General features: G+C 38.3%; 1 protein-coding gene across 1 annotated transcript in view; it reads right to left on the reverse strand.

Moving 5' to 3' along the window:
* LOC135466360 (signal-induced proliferation-associated 1-like protein 3) overlaps positions 1 to 19,632 on the reverse strand; it is a 52,818-nt gene extending 33,186 nt beyond the window's left edge. The window contains 1 exon segment of the mRNA XM_064743794.1: positions 19,476 to 19,632. The gene's annotated coding sequence lies outside the window, so the exon portion shown is untranslated.
* Between the last annotated feature and the right edge of the window lie 2,566 nt (positions 19,633 to 22,198).

Below are 22,198 nucleotides of genomic sequence, written 5' to 3' on the forward strand. Positions count from 1 at the left end.
CATTCAATGTGCCGTTCATTTACATGCATACACTGGTTATGAATTCCCATGCTCACAGAAGTATACAACCAATCATATTAACACCTTGAAATACACATACACTGTATCATCCAAGAGTAAATGAACACGACATCAATTTTACACAGTCATTTAAACAAGAAACTCTACATGTAAGTCACATGGACTGGTCGATGCTCCGGCTTGCACTAGAAGCAAAAACCATAGAACTACCATTAAAAACAGGCTAAAATCCATTTAAACTGAACCCTAACTCTATATTTTATGTTTACATGTACATACACCAAGAAAAGATGGCATGAGCATATGAGGCCTGTAAACCAGTATAACATCCCAGCTTTCAGAGCAGGATACAGTTAAGCACACATTCTTGTACATGTGGACAAAACAGTGTGCCGATCAGTCAGCAATTGACACAGGTAGCTCCAGTGCAGGGAGATTACCTGAAGCTTAACGACATCAGCAGCGCTAGAACAGTATTGACTGATCTGAGTCATACCGGACAGCTTTGTGTACATGTGTAAGGTGTTAATTACAAGAAACTATCCTAGCCTGCACTGATGGACAGCACACAAATAATGCACATGTAACTGTCCACACTACTGTAACAGGTACCTGTGGATATGGGGTACCTGATAAGAATTTCAGCTGACACAGAAGCACATGCAGTTAACCCAAGCATGTTACATCTTTACAAAGCCCGAGGGACCAATGTCAAGAAAGGAACTGAACGTATGTACATAATCAACACATACATTCCTCAAGTAAGTTTTGTAGACCAACAGGTAATTTTGACTTTTAAATGAGAGCAGCACATGCCTGTTCTGTCTTAGCTCCTGCCCACTTACACTTACCTGCTTCACATGTATTATGTGCAGAGCCACTGAGCACCATAAACAGGCTTCGCCTTTGACCAGATTTTCTTACTGCCTTACAACTGGGTCACTATTTCCCAACATAAACACTCACCCACAGGTAAATTTACAGGCTCAGGTGTGTTTTCTCCCAACCAGGTAGACCACGGCTAATGATGCAAAACTCAGGTAAAAGGCCATCCAGTGCCCTCACAATGCTCAGCTAGGCAGAACAATGTTCCAGGAGAGAGAACAGAACTGCATGCTAACACTGACCATCCATGTGGAACAGCCTAAAACTACTTCCAACTGAGCCTGTGCCACCAAAGTGTATGAACTCCATGGCAGGCGAATACTGTTTGTGATGGGGGCTCTACATGAGGGGGTCACAGACCTGACGACCTCTTTACTAAGTGAAAGCAGATCCACCTACACTACTTTTACAGGGTTACCTTATGTCAGTTTGGAGATAAAAAAGCCTTTGATGAAGTGTGCGCGAGCCCACCATGATGCACTCTATAATGTACTGCATAGAAATAAATCCACACCTGATCACATTCCACAGGCATATCACAAAGACATTAATCACACAGCTTTAGAAAGGTGACCTCATGCCAAATAAGAAACTACGATTCAGAGATTGAGAGTAGGACAGGACAACAAAAGAACGATAAATATGCCCTGTAGATATATGAGGTTTTTGTATGATACGGGAGTAAGAGAGTGCCATATCCTGCTTATCACTGTAGATAAGGCTAAGCTACGGACGAGTATAGTAATGAAATAGATCGGATCCACCCACGTGACAAACAGTTTGCTTCACTTAACACCGTAATAACAATAATAGCAGCAATGAATTTAGAATATCCTTCTTTTTTTTACATACTGTTCACCAAAGACAACTATATTACTGACACATGAGTTCCTGCTCTCTGTCCATCAATCTGTCCATCGTGGTTAAACAGGCATTCAGTCTGGTCTAAACTGGAGGACAGCTGGTAATAATGTATAACAGTGCTGGACAGAAAGGGCCTCCCTGTCTGACAGTTCCTTACTAGCGAGAACAATGGCAAGAGTGCAGCAGCTGTCAGCAAATGGTCAATCCTCTGATAGACTGCACACAGGAAGGGGATTAGCACTGGGCAGGGGAGAGGTGCTGGGGTGTGAGAGGCAGGTCTCAGGCAACCCCCAGGAGGTTCAGTCAGGCAAATAGCCCCTAACTTATGTCTGTATTAGATCATTGTGTTGAGTATGCCAGTAACAAAACAGTAGGAAAATGAACTTCTTTAGCAGCAGACATCTGGATTATGAAAGTGGTGGGGACTGATTATGGTGAATTTCCTCTGTACATGAACCTGTTATGTAATGGATTAGAGAAACAGCATGGTATCCTTCTCATAATCCACCTGACACATCAAACTTGGACAAAGCTTCCACATGCCTTCATCCCTAAAACACACACTGATTGAAAAGTAATTAACACTGGAGTGACTGATCTGAATGCAAGAGTCTGATAATATCCTTCCAACGAGAAGAGATAGAGAGGTTCTAAGAGCAATGAAAAACAGATGTAAGACATGTACTAGGCACGTTAGAAGGTCAACCAAAGTCCTTTCCATTTCCATTCTTAAGTTTGTACAATCTATGTGACTGAATCCCAATACATTCAAAATCTAAATGTGTATAACTAATAAACTGAACAAATACTGTAATCCTGTTAACACAAATCAGAGCTTGTCTACTTAAGACCAAAACATAAATACCTGTATATACATTGTTATTAAAGGTGCCCATCGGTGACTATGATACATGTAGTTCATATAGCCATAACTTTAGGTCTCTGCAACTAAATCAAGAATGTAAACGCCTTAATTCAGGTTTCACACAGCCCAGTCATACTGCACATTACCTCAGCTCTATTCTTGTCCACCCTTACACAATGCTATGTTGTTGTGGTAGAGTTCACAAAGGGAAATTCCCCTTGTCTGCTGCCCTCCTTTTGACATTGTTTAATCCAAACAGACCTGGCTGAGCAATGTGGGAGAATTCAATCTACACAGTTTTGGACACTGGGGCAAGACTTTCAGAACCTGGTGTGTTGTTCTGAAGGAGGGAGTAGGGGTGAAGATAGTGGGGGGGGGGGGTGGAACAAGTGTGGAGTTTAGGTGACGGAAAAGAAGCGTGAAAATCTGTGTACACACGCCTTGTTTTTCAACACTCAATTTCATTCCGCAGCATATTCTGCTACTCTGGCTTTCTTCATCCCTCCAAAAAAGTGTCGAGATATGAATACCTTGACCAGGGACAATACCACTGGCTGGACAAAAGACTTTTCTTTGCATACAATATCACAGGGTTTTGCTAACACTCTCCTTCAGAAAAGTTTTCTATTGGCTCTCGAGCCATGAATGGAAAGTCTTCACCTGGTGCCACAGGAGGTGGGCGTATCCAGTTGTGATAAAGCTTCAGACAAGAAAACAAGTATTTAGTTTGGAGTCCTGACACAAATGTGTTTCCCCTTGACTAATTACACTCCTTAACAAAGAAAATCTTGAAGTCAAAATTACTCACTCTCAAAAAACTACATGGATCTGAAGGGAACACAAAAATATCACATTCAACCCTGAAATTTGGAAACATCTTAGCACAGAATTACAACCTACATTAATTTGCTATGTAATCTCACCTTGACCTTACAAAGAGAAAAGATCTAATTTAAATGCAATTAAGTATGAGCCAGGAATTTCATCTTTGATGAGGTAATGAAAGTCACATATATTGTACACTGTATATACATGTATGTATATCTTCAATACAGAAGTTACATGTCCTAATAAATTCCAGAACAAGGATTGCGTAAAAGGTTTTCACAAAATGTGTGAGGCATGTCAGGGCATGGTCTCAGCAGGTGCAAGACAGTCATACAATATACACCACAGAACAAAGTACACTATATATATATATATATATATACAGGTACAGATCTTGTCAGAGTCTCAAGGTGTAATGACTGTTCCACCGCCCTTATTCTCAAGTGCCAAACAAGTAACATATTTCACCTGCTTTTACTCTAGCTGACATATGTGTCTTGACTCATCCACCTTACAGGGCCACTTAAGAGTTCTTTGTGATGTGTGATTATTTTCTTATCAGAAAAAGTTAGGTATTGACACCATGACTTTATGAAATTATATGGTCCTGAATGTGCACTTTTGCAGGTCAAAGGTGAGGTGAAATACGCAACAGCTTTCTATTCCAACGCATCAAATTAACAAAGGAATAAATTGTACTTATACACTTCTTAGTCATCTACATGTATGTATCCATGTAACAGTTCCTGAAGACCAAAAGCAGATGCCCATGTATACAGTATATGGTAATTTTTACGACTGTTCATCGAGAAGCAGCAGCTACATGTATAACTTCAGTCAAAACTGACATCAGCTTCATTTCTGTGATCTACCACAGGCAACAAAAGAGCTTCTGTGAACAAATATGTAAATGGCTGATGTCAGATGCTGACTGTGGGGCAGTGGGAATCCCCTGATTTACCCCCCCCCCCCCTTCACCTTTAGCCACCCCCAACCCCCCCCCCCCCCCACCCACCAACCAACCCATATCCAGTATACCCTTATAGCTTGCTGATCATCACATCATTAATAAATACAGGTACTGATGGTAAACCTCAATCATGCTGATTTATTCCACCACAAAGAAGTATTTCTAAACACCCACAAAAACCTCTTGTAAGAAAAAGATGTGAAGATAATCCAAAAGCTATTTACTGTATTTATCATCTGTAACGTTTTTTCATTATAACCATTCTGTTTTACAAATCTAGTAAGAAACTTGATTGTTTTAGAATGATTTTTATATGAGTACATCAAATTCCATACATGTAATTAAGGCAGGTACATGCATGTAACCACTAACTGGATATGAAGAGTTATACACACTGATTCTGTATATACGGTAGAGAGTACAGCATAAGCCCTGTTCATGACTGTCACACATGTGTATCCTGAACTAGCAGCCTTGGACATGTCACTAACAGGGTTTTCTCACCTGATGTACAGGTAACGCAGTCTAGCCTGGGATAGTCTGTGAGATCTCCATTTAGCCCTGGCTATAGTATGACTGTGAGAAGGTGAAGTGGCTGTCACACTCAGCACTAAGTGAACATGATAAATGGTGACTTGTGAAACAAAAGAACCAGGTTATGTTCATTAGGCTGGTCATTTCAGGGACTGTCAGTTGACACCTACGGCTATTTAGAAACCCAAGCCAGTTAAATCCGGGACTGTTTTTATTTTTTTCTCACCCCAATATTTATATGACACATGCTCCATTAACCACTGACAAACAAAAGGACATCTAAAAAGAGAGAAACAAAAGTAAAAACGCCACAATTTGTGATACACAACTATATACAGATATTTCTACATACATGTATATGTAGGTTATGGTGTATTTATATGGCTTATGAGACCTCTAGAAAAACCGTGACATAAAACTTCCAACTCAGCCAAGGATTTGCTCTTACCTTGCTGTTAAATTTCGTCCATGATTTACTTGCTCATTTTTCCTGATTCTGAGAGTTCTATTGATTTTAGAAAGGCGTTCTGAGGTTTGCTTGGAACATGGGGATGAAATTGAACTGGAAAATTGTCAGTTTCAGCACCAACAATACTACTGCGTGACATTTATTTGCCTCTAAAAATGCACTTTTGTGGGTGAAATTTAAGGTGATTTAGAGTATGTGCTGTACCATGTACACACATATGCTGTTGTGACTGGTGGTGGTCCCACACATCCATGTGACACATATGCTGTTGTGACTGGTGGTCCCACACATCCATGTGACACATATGCTGTTGTGACTGGTGGTCCCACACATCCACATGACACATATGCTGTTGTGACTGGTGGTCCCACACATCCATGTGACACATATGCTGTTGTGACTGGTGGTCCCACACATCCATGTGACACATATGCTGTTGTGACTGGTGGTCCCACACATCCATGTGACACATATGCTGTTGTGACTGGTGGTGGTCCCACACATCCATGTGACACATGCTGTTGTGACTGGTGGTGGTCCCACACATCCATGTGACATATATGCTGTTGTGACTGGTGGTCCCACACATCCACGTGACACATATGCTGTTGTGACTGGTGGTGCTCTCACACATCCATGTGACACATATGCTGTTGTGACTGGTGGTCCCACACATCCATGTGACACATATGCTGTTGTGACTGGTGGTGGTCCCACACATCCATGTGACACATATGCTGTTGTGACTGGTGGTCCCAAACATCCACGTGACACATATGCTGTTGTGACTGGTGGTCCCTCACATCCACGTGACACATATGCTGTTGTGACTGGTGGTCCCACACATCCACATGACACATATGCTGTTGTGACTGGTGGTCCCACACATCCACTTGACACATATGCTGTTGTGACTGGTGGTCCCACACATCCACGTGACACATATGCTGTTGTGACTGGTGGTCCCTCACATCCACGTGACACATATGCTGTTGTGACTGGTGCTCTCACACATCCACATCACACCTATGAATCCACACATACATGTGCATGTATGTATAAAACACTTTCTTGGCATAGTAAAATTACTCCATGAATTGTCCATCAGATGTTTATCTGGAGATTTCTTAATAATATTTAATGTAGATTTATATGTACACGTGTAGCACGCTTCCACTGAAAACTGCCTTAGTAGTGATACAGTTGATTAGTATCAAATCACAGCATGCCCACTAATTCACATGTACATATGGATATACATGTATGTAGTACAGGTACAGCCAGGTAACACAGGTAAACAAAAAAGTATTGAGGACAATTATGTAGGTTTTGTTCATCATTTCTGAATATCCTGCAAATCATTGCATCAATTTACATGTGGTAAGATCTTTCAAATGATCATTCGTATCTACAGGGCACAATTCTATTTCACATCAGGGACAAGCCCAGGGGCTTGAAGGTGTGTATTCTGTTAACTGACTGAATACAGATTCAGTAGTCCTGTGAATACACTACAGCACTGAGAGTAGAACCAGAGCATAGTAAGTACATGTGCATCGGTCTTGTGATCAAGAAGATAAAGGTATTTGAAGAAATAACAAAAAAAATGAAAGAAAGAAGAGACATTCTTTTACATGTACATACCTGTAAATTCAGTGTTATATTTCGGACACGAACACCTGTTACAAGTATCAAAAAATTATCGTAGATACTTTCCTTCCAGACGATTACACTGAACTCTAAATGTTGCACAATCTTGATGATATGTAGGATACTAAGATGCCTTTATGTACCACTACACAATAGCCTGCTTCATCAATTATCTGTGAGCAACATCGCCAAACCTTTCTCCCTCATCAGCTTGAGCGGGCGCATGTGCTGTGCATATAATAGAAATTCAGCACGCACCTATACTGTATTCATGTACACCAAAGAGGCAAAGTGGTGACTGAGAAAAAACTCGATTTTATCAGAGGAAATCATGCATGCATTATCACTGCTAATCAATAGAGATTTTTACCCAATGTATGATCCATCACAGCCTACAGACATGTACATACCCTAATTCCTCAACCTTTTCGCATATAAAAGAACAACTTCCAGAGCAATTTATGCACATTTTTTTATTTTACTGACCAATTTCAGAGCTTTACAAAAAGAGTAATTTTATCAGTCTACACAGAATAATGCCTTCAGAATACGATTGAAAATCACCTTGCAAACATGTGAAAAGGTTGAAGAATTACAGTATGTAGTTTCAAACATTCCCAATATATATGGCTATAGGTATATTAATCTTATACGACAATGTCTATACGAAAACTTGTGTCGCTACATAACATCATTTATTTATTTATCTGATCGATGTTTTACGCCTCACTCAAGAGTATTTTACCCAACATAACATTCTAAGCAATAAAGCTATCAATCACACCCACTTTGAGCAATAGCCTTGCAAAAAGTGAAATCATTCACTTTTACAATGAAGGAATGTTTTTCTTTCAAATACTGTATTGCAACAATGTATTTTTCTTTACTCTTGTGTCATCTTACATGTAGCACAACTTCATATAAATGGTGTTTTCGTATCCACAAACAATACAGTCAACAGAGCCCTTGTATAAACAAAAGTTAGGTCCCTGGGGCAAATGTTTCTTAGTAAGCTTGACGGTTGACCCAAATAATTGCTTAATTAGATCAGGTAGTTTAATGAAGGGAACGTTCTCATTAATGCATCTTAGCAGAGCATTTAAATAGCATTATCCCTTGAGAGTCTCTATCATGTTCACATAACTACAGAGGTTAAACAATTAGTTTTTACAGGTGATAAATTAAACATGGTTGTTTGAAGGTTTAAACCTATTGTATTTCCATTCTGGTTCATTTTCCTGAAACCAGATGAAAAATACTCAACATGTTACAAGCAATTTCACTGGCAGGACAGCAACTTTTTGAAAGTGTTAAGCCAGGTGTAACAGGCAACTTCTAAAAATACAGTCATATAGACTGCCAGTACATTAGGACCTTCTTTTCAGATGTCCAGGACAGTTCAAAACACATATTTAGTGTAACTATCAATCATTCTTTCGATATGATAACAAAAATTACCTGTACTATTTTCTTTCTTGAAGATCACATAAAGTCCTGTTAGGGTTAACAGTCTGCTGAAAATTTCTGGGTGTGTAAAATTACACACAAAGATGAAAAATTAAGGGTTTACTGAAAAATTGCCATTGTAGTCTGACGGATGAATGGGACTTAAGACAGTTATCTCTACATTAATCAGAACTACTTCCACTAATAAATGCAGCCAGTTTTTGGAAAACAATACTGTGCTACACACAATACACACAGACCCCACTCACAAACAAACAGGTACTTATGAAATATACAAAAAGAGTTCATCATAGTTTGTAAAATATTCTACCATCTGAAATATTCAGCATCAAAAACTCTGCGTTTCTGTATTTGAAATCCATTGACTATTTAACATCAGTCAGGCAGAAGTAAAAATACCTGAAAGTTTACCAGTCTGACAGTTGACAATACAGGTGAAGTTTTTATCTGAACCTGTGTTGACCTCAATATCAGGCCCCTCTCCACTCTGCCAGGTCTTGACACAGACTGTTATCTGCAGCCCTCTGTTTGCCCTGGCTTCATTAGAACACCGATCAATGACACTGTGAACGCAGGTATGCTCTCAGTCTGTCATCAAAACACAATCTGGCCCTTCCTGAGATTTTAGGGGATGAAGGGATTTAACCTGGCTGTGCTCCAACAATGACAGCTGTGCAGCCTAATCCCTATCTCACATTGTCTCCCTATACCTTCTTAGTGCAAGTCATAACGAAGACACCAAACAAAAGGGGCAGAACTCTGTGCATTCCATGGCATACCTTTTTTCTATGCTCAAATGTATGTGAGTATATTTATAAACGAATGCATGTTGTTCTGCAAGGTAAATTTACATAAATGTATTTATTCTACACTAATTTATGCTTATGGCCTTAATGTCAATTTATTGTTCTTAGTCTGTCAAGGCACAGCATACGATACTTGTAACACTAACTAAAAGTAGGTCAAGGTGTACATATACATTGTAAACCTCCTCTTTACTCTAATCAGATACTGAATTCAGGGCTCATTTTTTTTCCGAAGTAAATTGCTACATTTGTAGACAGCACTTCCTAAAAGATAACGAAAGTTATTTTTTTCTTCAAATCGTAATAAACCCAGCTTTTATCCCCTCATTAAATAATTAACACCTTCTGTAATTTACAGTTCTGTCATTAAGCTACATGTAAAGTACATCAAAGGATTAGACTGAAAATCAATATGTAAATGAAATGTAAAAAATAAATAAAGAACAATGTAATCACACACACCTTCATACATACAATGATTTACCACAACATCAGCATGAACAACAATATATGTTCATAGACAAGGAATACATGAAATTGCATACTCAGTCATCCAGCTATACATACACACATTGTTCTCATACTACACATTTAGCTTTCATTATTTCTGAAAATTTTACTTTACCCTGCCTGTGTCTCACAATTACATGTATCACCAGAATAAAAGTACATATCACCTGAATAAAACTACAAATCCCAGAATAAAACTACAGAATATCAAATTAAAATTTCAGGTAACTAGAATACTGGCATATTCAATTACAATCCCTTTTCACTTTCTGAAAAGTTACATTACAACCTCTGTCTTTCACATTTACATGTACCACTAGAATAAAACTACAGCAAGTACATAAAACAACACTGCTTACAGATTATCAAGGTAACACTGCAGGCAACAAGAATACTGGCAGTTGTCCAAGCCTGGTGACAGCGAGGTTGACACAAGGTAACGATAGAGTACGCAGCTGTCAGGCAGATCACTTGATCCTTATAATAACTTAATTAGAGCCCACAGGAGATTGGCTGGGATTGTTATAGTTTAGAGCATGTAGGACACTTATCCTGGTTAGGGGAGGGGTTTTCTGTTACTGAGTTTGCATGGAGCTAGACAAGGTATCCTTTCACAGGTTTTGACCACATAATACAGATCAGGTTCTCCCACCCATATGACTGGTCTTAACCATACACCTACATGTATTTATTCATTAATGAAATACATGTACCCTGAAGCACAGCATAAAAAACCATGTTTTACATGTAACAAGACACATGTACATCCATTATACCTGTTTATTTGTTCATTTATTTATTTGATTGGTGTATTATGCTGTACACAAGAATATTTCAGTTATATGACAGTGGCCAGTAAACTAAGTGCTTAGCAAAAATTCATTCGTCGCACTTGCCTTATGCGCCTGTCATCTGCAGCGAACTTTTCTGTAAGTTTTTGGCTTTTGTGGTTTTTCATTCATGCATGATGCCTTGCCATGTGCAGCAAACGAAAGCTATCTCCTTTCAAGTAGCCCCAATGCCCATGCGTTTCCAGGCCACATGATTCGGAAACTGGCGGCCCATAGCGACATGATGGCAAACTTTATATTAGGAGATACGTTGATTGAATTATGGCCAGACTTTCTGTGATTATATGATGTTCACTCCTTAGATTTCAAAGATCGGGATAAGACGACTTTGGCACAGGAAGAAATCGCTAGCAAGCTTGGTCAAACTGGTAATGTTTACATTTCTGTACTCATAATACATGGATATCCCCTTTGATAGGTCATCTGCCATTATCATGTTGTGGTGGACCGCCATCTTGCAGATCACGTGGTCTGCATGCGCACTGGCGGCTTTTGAAATGGGAGATAACTTTTGTTTACTAGACACGGCGAGTTATGTGCTTGTCCCACGAATGAATTTTTCTTAAGCACATAGCTCTCGTGTGCGCCTGGGTTTATGGTGAGAGGAAACCACGCACAGCCCCGAGGGAACCCACACATGCAGGCTGCTAAAGCCTGCATGTGTGGGTTCTTTAACCCATAGCGATGACATTGGTGAGGTTCTCCTAAGTTATTGTGCTGTGCTAGCACACTCACAACTTGGCCACTGAGACCCCCATCTTACTTGTAACTGGACAGTTAACATGATGAACCTCAGTAACTACGTTTGTAACTACATGCATATTCATTAAGTTAAAGTCACCATAAAGATCAAGAAGCATCTCTCCAGATTCAAGGTCAACTGAAGATAACATGTCCTTCTGTGTCAGAATACCTCACGACCAACATAGATTACAAAAACTCTGCTGGGCTAACAAAGAGACAAATAACAAGATCAAAGGAATATTCAATTCTGATTCCTCCTCCCAGCAAAAAAATGAATATTCACGTCTTAAATTGTACCATCATACGTGCACGATTGTAAGCCATGATTGTGCCATTGGGTCAGGCAGTGCAGTCCGGAGAAAAATGTATTCCAACAAAATTTCTTGTCACTAAAGCTGATTAACTGCACAACTAGTAAGTGTGTAACTGTGAAATCATAAAACTGACTACATCATTATATGACAGATGATGACAATATCCTATTTCCTGAATGCAAATGTAGTAAAAGAAAGCTAAAATATGAAGTAAGGTACATCCCAGAGACAACTGAAAACTATGCGTAAAAATATGTTCATTTATTTTTTCAGATTTTTCTGAGAGTTGACAGGCATCCAAATATTTGACAACTATGGTGGGTTAACGGCCATACTGACGGTATATAGGAATTCTGACATCACCTTTTTTACTGGTGTTCAACAGAAGGAAGGAATTTTTGGGAACATTATTTCAGTAATCTTTCACTCATGGATAGAAAGAGTTATTCCAACATTCATTGTCGTGACTAGAGTTAGACAAACTTCTGTGATGTCAGAGTTCCCAACCTCTGATAGTATGGTCCATAAAGCCCACCTTAGAAGTCAAACGTTTGAGCGCAGTTAATTCCGTTCACAAAAATCTAAACAAAATAAATGAACGTATATTTATGCTTATTTTTAGTGGTCAACTTGGTGCTGCCTACGTTGATTTCTAGAGGTCTTTTTCTTTAAACTCTGCTGGAGTAAGGAAAATAATTGTCATGGTAGACTTGATTGGCATACATGGTTACATTTAGTCTTTCACCTGGTTTTAATTAGTACACGTACCTGAAGTGTATTTGATTTATTTATTTATTTATTTGATTGGTGTTTTACGCCGTACTCAAGAATATTTCACTTATACGACGGCGGCCAGCATTATGGTGGGAGGAAAACGGGCAGAGCCCAGGGGAAACCCACGACCATCCGCAGGTTGCTGACAGACCTCCTGACATATGGCCGGAGAGGAAGCCAGCATGAGCTGGACTTGAACTCACAGCGACAGCATTGGTGAGAGACTTCTGGGTCATTATGCTGCGCTAACCGACAAAGTATATTTGACAACATGGACATGTTATTAGAGTAATTTGCAATGACCTCTACAAATTATATAAAAGCAATGAGTGGTTCTTATCAAAATTCGTATTTTTAACAAATTTGCAAAATCAAAAAAAAAAACAAAACAATAATTGTGTTAAATGATATTACTAGTACCCTTATCTATTAAAGTATCCTTTTATCCAGAACCATCTGGCTGCGCTAGCACACTAACCACTACGCCACAGAGGCCCTCACTAAAAATGAAGGCAATAAGCTGCCATAGAACACATAACTAAATTCATCCAAAAACCTACCTGGCAGGAATTCAGTGAAAGCAAACCTAGTACCTATGGGGCTTACACTACATCTAATTTCCATAACAAGAAGAAAACAAAGGTTTCCAGATGAATTAGAAGAAACTGATAATGGTTCAACAGAGTATGATTTAAAAGACAACAAAATTATACTAAAAATGTTGTATGTACATTGTATATCAACAGTAACTGACTGAATAAAGTACATGTACAACCATACATTTCCATATAAATACAAGTAGGCATTCTCACCTGGGCAGACTCCTCCATTAAGACTCTGTAAACTGCCACACTGCAGTCATGTCACTGCTACATGACACTGCCAACTATTAAAACTCAAACTGCTCACATGGATTTATACCGGCCATAAAATGGTAACCAGTAAGTCTCATATATTGTTCTATGAGGTCAAGTGGGACATTACACCGTTCAGGTTGTCACACACACTGGTACGTCCCTACACCATCTTATGGAGAAAGATAGAATCAACATAATACAGGAAATCAATCACCTGACGTTAAATTTGTATTTTCTGACTGATATTTTTTTGACTACTGATACTAGATGAGGTCACAATCACGTCACCTGGGCATAAAGAAAATCATACCAGTGAAGGGTTTATAGAAAGAAGACAACTGCAAACTGGCTACAAATATGGCATGCCCTACATATGCACACAATTAAGGCTACTCACCATTAACAAAACTGATGTCAGTGTTGAAATATCTTATTTTTATCATCAATACATGACATGCATACATGCACAAATAAACTCAATCTCACTGTTGCAGACAATGACAACAGCAAATACATGACTATAACTAACTGATCTGATTAGAAATAAACCAAATTTTTGTCAGAGAAGAGTAGGATTTACAGTTATATATGTAATACCAGAAGTAATTCCCCTACACAAGAGTAGAGAAGCCAGGCTAACAAACCCTTTTAACATAAGCGATACACATACTTAGATTTCCTCTAACTACTGCCTTTACTATGTACAAACAGGTAACACAGTACAGGCATATCACACTCACCAAGGGAGAGGAGACGCCAAATACTGCCAATAAACCTCAGATGTGTGCAGTACATGTCTGCAAGTGTGTACCACACTACAAGTCTGTTACAGTCTTTACCGTGGAGTTCCTTACATGGCAGTACCAATACTCAGATATACATGTGTACATAGCAGATAACACATGTATATATATCTTTTGCATACTGTCTTTATATCATAATTGGAGTTTCCTCTGAAACTATAGTTTACCACTCAAGAATCATGGTGAAATGTGGCTTCTCAAGTCTCTTAAACGTCTATGTACTTTAGAGCCAAGGATTAACAGGAAATCTGATACTATATCATTATTAAAGGTACTTGTATTTGACCTCTGACCTGAATACAACCAGCAGTGTCACAGTACAACCAATTTTGCTCTACAGGGTATTTTTTCTAAAGTGGATGTCCAGTAAAATGATCCTTTGAGTTTTTCCTGGATTTCTGAACAAGGCATTTATACAAGTTATGCACAAAATGTGATGCTCTGGATGGGTTCCTCTGGAAACATTTACATATAAATGTCATAAATCACAAACAATTTCTCCCTAAAGATGCAATACTAATCCTTGCATCATGCTGTTCTTTGAACTTGATCTGAGAGGGCACCAAAAATAGTTTCATTATATTCGGAGCATTATTTGCACAAAAATTGAACCAAGATAAAAAAATAATAATAATCTGCCATGAATTTGTTTGTTTTCAAATTAAAAGATACATGTAGTACGGTGAAGTTACAGTAGATATCTATACTAGGATGAAAGTTCAGGTATTTCAAGTTTCCCAGTCTTGAAGAGGTAAGTTTATACTATTTTCATTTCACAAAATATAAATCCTCAGGCCACATTTTATAACAGGACCACTATTAACATCAAGCAACATGGAATGCCCAAGGCTGAGGTAACAGCCCCTGAAGCAGCTGAGGGCAATGCAGTGGGGAAAGTTATCTGATAGTATCCTTAGAAACAGCAACACATACACCAAACAAATAGCTTTCAAGAAACATTTGCTGGATGTTCTTGGTTCCTGTTTACAGCACTTTCCAACTGAGAAGGCCATCTGGAAATCTACCTCAAAGCCACACCAGCAGAGACGGTGCCACTGAACATTCCCAACAAGCACTCCCTTGGTAAAAATTTCTTTGCCATACAGGAAAAGACAAGGCTATCAAGACAAGCTACCCTGGGGATCCAAGAGCAACTGCAAACATGATAATGTACACATACATGCCTGACAGACAAAAGACAGACATTGCCTTCCAGGAAGACTTGGAATCTGTACAATTTGTCTTTTAGGATCCCATTTGTGCTCGTTTCCTTTCTTTATCTTACCAAACTTTTAACACACTGTTGATGTCTAAATGTAAAAGCATGCAGACACAAGTAAGTCTTGCCATGACACAAGAACAGAATCGTACACAGGAGAAATTCACAACTTTACATTTTAATCATCAGCTTTGGTTCAAATCAGCTGAAAGACTTTTAAACCTGGTCTTAAACATATCCTTCAAAACTAGATATGTATTCTGCTCCATATATATCTACATGTACATGTAAAATTCATTCATTTGACTGCTGTTCAATGTTTTTATTTCAGGTATCAAATGTGGTCACGATAACTGGTAGAGAAAAATGACGTTCCCAGAGTAAGCCTCATGGACTACTCTGATGTGTGTGATATTGGTTGACGGCGAGTAATCTGCAATGTAATTCATGCACAGGAAGACCACATGATCAACATGACATGTGCCTGTGAACATGTATCACCAAGGCCCTTGGAGCAGTGGAGGCGAACCAATAGCTGAGATGTGGAGATTCCCTTTGTGTAGCTGAGGGTGAAAACCAAGACTTCAGAAAAGCATCTGGCACAGTAGGACAGATGTAAACTGTGATGTCTAGTTTGATATGTGGATTACAGTACACATAACATAAGCAAACTTATAAGTTCTGTGCAATAACACAACCAAGACTTAATGGATCAGCATAAACTGTGACAGTGAACAGCTGGCTGACATATCTGATCATGATCTACATATACTAGACAAATTAATATCTATGCACGGATGTACAAGTATACATCATCTATGGACAGACCTCTGTATTTACAGCTTGCCAAAGATTATCTGTCAAGTTTCACCACTCTGTCTTTATGGCAAAATACCCGTATCAGAGTTGTCTTATTCTGAGGTTACTTGTAAAGACATGGTATCTGTAACACTAAGATCAGCCTCAGACACATCTGGTGAACATTTCAAGATGTTTGAATGTGGCAATGTTCCTATCCCATGTGCTGATGGTCTACATTAGGACTTGTCTTTCTCAGGGATTGCCCTGTGGTTTGGACAGATTAAATATCACACAGCAGGGTGGGTATAAACTCACATCCACCTACATTTGTCATGGATTGGAAACTACCAGGAAACTTGGAATTCTGTAACACGAAACAGTTACTTTTCTTGAGGGAAATAATCTGGATTATTGTTGTGCGATATTTTATTTACCTGTTAGGCTTTTCAGTTGAAATGTTCATTTCTTTTAATTTATTGATTTATTGTTGGTCTGGATTAATGCTGTCATGCATGTTTATAATGCCAATCAGACACATCCATGGACAACAATTTCATTAGACCCTTATACAAAGGCCTTTACTGAGTGTTTACCTCACTGATCTTCCAGAAGTGAGTCTTCTCTACATTTTTCCTTGACAAAAAAATTTTTTTTTGTTTATTCTTCAGTTAATGTTATTTTTTCAAGCACTATGTTCTTTTCATTTGCTAGAATAATAAAACACTAAATTCTCTACTGATCTAGCCAGCTTTTCCTGATCTGGCCCGGTTACACCCAACAAAGAAGGCTTGTCCCATCTCAGAAGCCAATAGAAAGCTGCAAATGAGTGGGCAAGCTGGATCTTTACAACCAGATGAATATCCAAACAGGCCATCTGTCCACATCTCTGGTCAAATTGACCTGATGATAAGGGTAATGGATAAAGCTGATGGTTTGGCCACACACTGACCAGCTCTTACCACCCTGAGGCTGTGGTCATGACCCCAAGTGACAATATTAGCACCATCCCAAGGGTTAAATGTCCACACCATGGGTCACCCTCACAAGGGGGAGTGGAAACTGGGTGTACTGTCTGATACATGTTTGTAATTAAATAAAGACAATGCATGAGATCCCAACCAGTGTGAAGTGCCCAGTAGCCAGGGTAGTAACATGGTAATTTTAAACAAGGATTTGACCCTTTTCTACTAATGCCAGATGTTACTTAAATCTTGTCAGTAATACAGCAGTGCTTCATGTGCGCTAACATTATGTTAAGTACTCAATATACAATGCAATTAATAAAAATTAAAGATGATTTGCAAATTTTAGCTCTGATAAATCCTTATCCTGACTATGGCAAATATCCGCTGATACAATTCCAGACATGGTGAGAATTTTCTACAGACTCAATCACGATTTATCATACATACATCTGATATCCGGCTTAAAAAGATTTGAAATCAAACACTAACCAAATAAACTTACAAATACAATCTGAATGCAGTCTTTGACTGGTACTGAAGTCTGCAGGAATGCAAACTGTCTTGTATTTACCTAACATCTGAGCAACCACTGAACAATCTTTCACTTTGGATTGTTTACCTATGTTTTGTGGGTTGGGTACAAAAGCCTTGAAGAGTGATCAAGAAGTAATTTCCTACAAGTGATTTTGGTGAGTACAGCAAGACTATAAATGTACTTACAAGTAGTGAATGTCACTTGATAATAGTCACCACACTATCTTGCCCTGGTTGGTTTGCTCCCCCCCCCAAAATATTGTATCAACTGACTATGCAATATTACTGATAGATGTGCAATGGTGTATGTCAAGTTCAGTGGCGCCAGTGTCACAGAGACATCCTGATTTCATGGTCTTGCTAACTATACGGTACAAAATGTTATAAACATCACACATGTCCACACAAAACACTAAAAGGGACACAAAACCCAGTTTGTACTGTACATGAATATGCAACAGAGATTGTGCACATGTGTTGCAACAAAGCTACTAAGGTTGCCTAGGGAAGACAGCACAAAAGAATACAGGTACATAACACATGAATGCTGCTGTCGGCTTTAAAACACAAACTGTTGGATCTTGACTTTTAACAAAAAAAAAACATGGCAATATCTGTACCACCAAGGCTGTGTGTCAGGTGGTCAGGTGAAATCAATAGCAGTCTGTTTACAGTGTATGCCAGAGGTTACCTGGCAAGATGGGTGGCAGGGGTGTTCAACTGTAGGTTGATAATGACATTCAAATCAAAGGCCGCAAAAACAAGAGAAAAGATCACATGCAAAAGAAAACAAATTGAACATGTGCACAGAAATCAATGCTCAGGGCTCCGTTTCATTTGAGCTGTTGTTAAAGGTCTTGTTTGAATCAAGCCTTTTCTATATGCTGACTGCTGAATGGCATGCCTTTCCTGCAGGCTGCTGTAGACGCAAAAGCACAACTACTGGCCTTCAGTGGTAACAAATGGGCAAAGGCCTGTGATATAAAACTTCATGAAAACATCCCATTTTTGTGCAGCACCTAGATTGCACCACCATTTAGACAGGTGTGCCACTTACTGTAATTCTTCAACCTTTTCACACATGTTTACAAGGTGTTTATTCAAGCACATCCTGAAGGCCTTATTCTGTGTTGACAGATAAAATTATACTTTCTGTGAAGCCATGAAACTGGCTAATCCAACCCATGTAGTTTTGTCTCCAAAATGAAATGAAAAATATGCATAAATTGCACTGAAAATCGCTCTTTCATATGCGAAAAGGTTGAGGAATTAGGGTAGCACATATTCCTGAAGACTAAAGCATGCATGATACTGCAAAATTGAGATAATTTTCACTAAAACACCTCATAGCGCACATATCTTGGTTGGCATATGTTTCTATATGACAACAAGTACATTCTAGTTGATTCACTGAACCACTTACCATAACAAATAAGCAAAGTAACTATGAAGAAATTCATTTTGACGATCTCAATATTTTGACTTTAATTAAGTCATCCTCAGGAGAATTGTGCCAAGTGAAGCATGTTTTAGCTATATATATATGAGGATATATATGTACACATACAGTAGAAATGCCACTGCTTCTGTACTAATGCTAGACAAAAGTCTAGGCTTGACGTAAAATACATTGTGGATGTTGTCACCAAAGCTATATGCTTTTTGTTAACATTCATGTAGAAGCCAATTGCACTAAAGGAAATATGATATATTAAATTTCACACAAGGTCCTACACTGACTTACCTGCAACTTATGACAATGGCAACTGTACCATAACAGATGGCTGTACTTGGTCTATTCAATGTTCACGGGATGGGCATGTTCCTTTAGCCGTCATCTTGTCTAAAAGTATACATGATACAAACAATGAGTTCATGTCTGGATACAGAAAGAAATGGTGGAAAAGATACACAGCACAAGATTTGACAACACTAAATTATTTTTACCAACGACGGATGTATTATTACTAATAATATATATGATATGCCTCATTGGGTTCTTAATTAATAGTTATTAATAGATAAAAGGAAATGAATAAAACATGTCAGTGATTGCAATGTTAATTTTCATATGATACACATCAGTAACAGAAAACCACATGTACAGAATGTTTTCATGTTACTCCAATTCCACATGTACATGTGTACTACCCAGAGCAGATTTCCCACGGCATTTATGTACAGTTGAAGGACAACAGTTGATAAATATGTGCTTATTAATACATAATTCAGCTTGTTTACAATAACACGGCAGACATCAAAACGAGTAGACCTAAACTATTGTTAATGAAACAAACAAGCCAGTGAATACTGCTCATTTTTGCGTCACACATGTCTTTTCAAGGATAGCGGAGGAAAAAATGACATCCTTTTCATGAGATACGAACAGTTTAAATGGAATGGAATTCTTCTCGCAATTTATATCTCATGATCTTTAATTATATCACATTTGCTTTCCGTCATGCGATGGAGCTAGACAAAGACTAGCATAACCTACATGTCTATGTTCATGGGAACACAATAACACCAAGCACACATCAAAGCACATATACAAATATGTATTAAAAGGTGACAATAAAAGTGAAGAAACACTGAAAATATCTAATTAAGAATCAAGAGACATTCTAAAGTAAAGTTCTAAAGTGTGAAGTTTAAGGCATGTCCAGTCACCTGTGATGTAACATAATGGTTAGTAGTTTTCATATACATGTATGATGAGGATGTATGCCATGAGGATATATGTCATGAGGATGTATGCCATGAGGATGAATGTCAAGAGGATGTATGCCATGAGGATGAATGTCAAGAGGATGTATGCCATGAGGATGTGTGTCATGAGGATGTATATCAATAAGAGAAATGTCATGAGGATGTGTGTCATGAGGATGAATGCCATAAGGATGTATATCAAGAGGATGAATGCCAATGGGATGTATGTCAAGGGGATGAATGTCATGAGGATGTATGTCAAGGGAATGTATGTCAAGGGGATGTATGTAAAGAAGAGGAATGCCATGAGGATGTATGTAAAGAAGAGGAATGCCATAAGGACATATGTAAAGAAGAGGAATGCCATGAGGATGTATGTAAAGAAGAGGAATGCCATGAGGATGTATGTAAAGAGGAATGCCATGAGGATGTATGTAAAGAAGAGGAATGCCATGAGGATGTATGTAAAGAAGAGGAATGCCATGAGGATGTATGTAAAGAAGAGGAATGCCATGAGGATGTATGTAAAGAAGAGGAATGCCATGAGGATGTATGTAAAGAAGAGGAATGCCATAAGGACATATGTCAAGAAGAGGAATGCCATGAGGATGTATGTAATGATGCTTACTTCAATTAAGATCATCTTCAATCTTTCACATACAAATTTTGTATCTGTACTGTAAATTTACTTTCAGAAAATTAAAGCCTGCAGTAACTTGCAGTATGTACACAATCTTTCCTGAAAATATAACTGTTACTTTTAAATTAGTGTTTTGCAAATATGATGATGTACATGTACTGTTCCCTTCCTTGTAATGGTTATATGTACATGTATGTATCTACACACACACACACACACACACACACACATATATATATATATATATATATATATATATATATATATATATATATATATATATATATACCTGGGACTTTGAGGTACAGAAGACTTTGCCTTGCTAATCTCAGCCTTGCAAATGGTTCTATCACTCAGACCAGCAGATACACGTGCAATTCTGGACAATTCATCCTTTATAATGAAGTTATGTTGGTAACTGCATTAATTACAGCAGGGTTTACTCAACAGAGAAGCTGGTACAGATGGTATATACCAGATAACACATTTACCGTAGTGATCCTAATGAAATGATGTGGAGTGGATTAACACAATAACTCATTTACTGTAATTTCCATAATTAGATGAAGATGGGCTACAAGTTTTTGTACATGTGCATATGCACATGCTAGTTGCATGTAATATTTAGTTATCTGATCAACTGCTTTTTATGCTGCAGTCAGGAATAATTCTTATTCGATGGTGACAATCTATATGGTGAGAGGAAACCCTAGCAGATCCAGGGGGAAACCTGTGACCATTCGGAAACTGGTTGGCCATCCCACGTACGACAACAGATACCAGACAGGACAAAAAGTTGCAGGAACTTGTTTCCACATATGACTAAGTATACGTACATGTCCCGTTTTTATAGATGTGCAGGTCTATAATTTACCTGTACAGATTTAAATGCACATATGTATGTTAACAAATCTGTAGTTATCTCAAACTGTAGTACTATTGGTATCTATAAATGAAATTATTTATAACATATTATAAAATATATTTTATGAATACAACATTTCACATTTCAATTCAGACATGAAAGTACAAAAACATGTATGTGCACAATGCAGCATAACATGTAAAAATTTTACTGAATGCCAGTCTGATTGAATGTCATTAGCTAATGCAATAAT

This window comes from Liolophura sinensis, chromosome 6 (assembly GCF_032854445.1).
Source record: "Liolophura sinensis isolate JHLJ2023 chromosome 6, CUHK_Ljap_v2, whole genome shotgun sequence".
In the NCBI taxonomy this organism is placed as follows: Eukaryota; Metazoa; Mollusca; class Polyplacophora; order Chitonida; family Chitonidae; genus Liolophura; species Liolophura sinensis.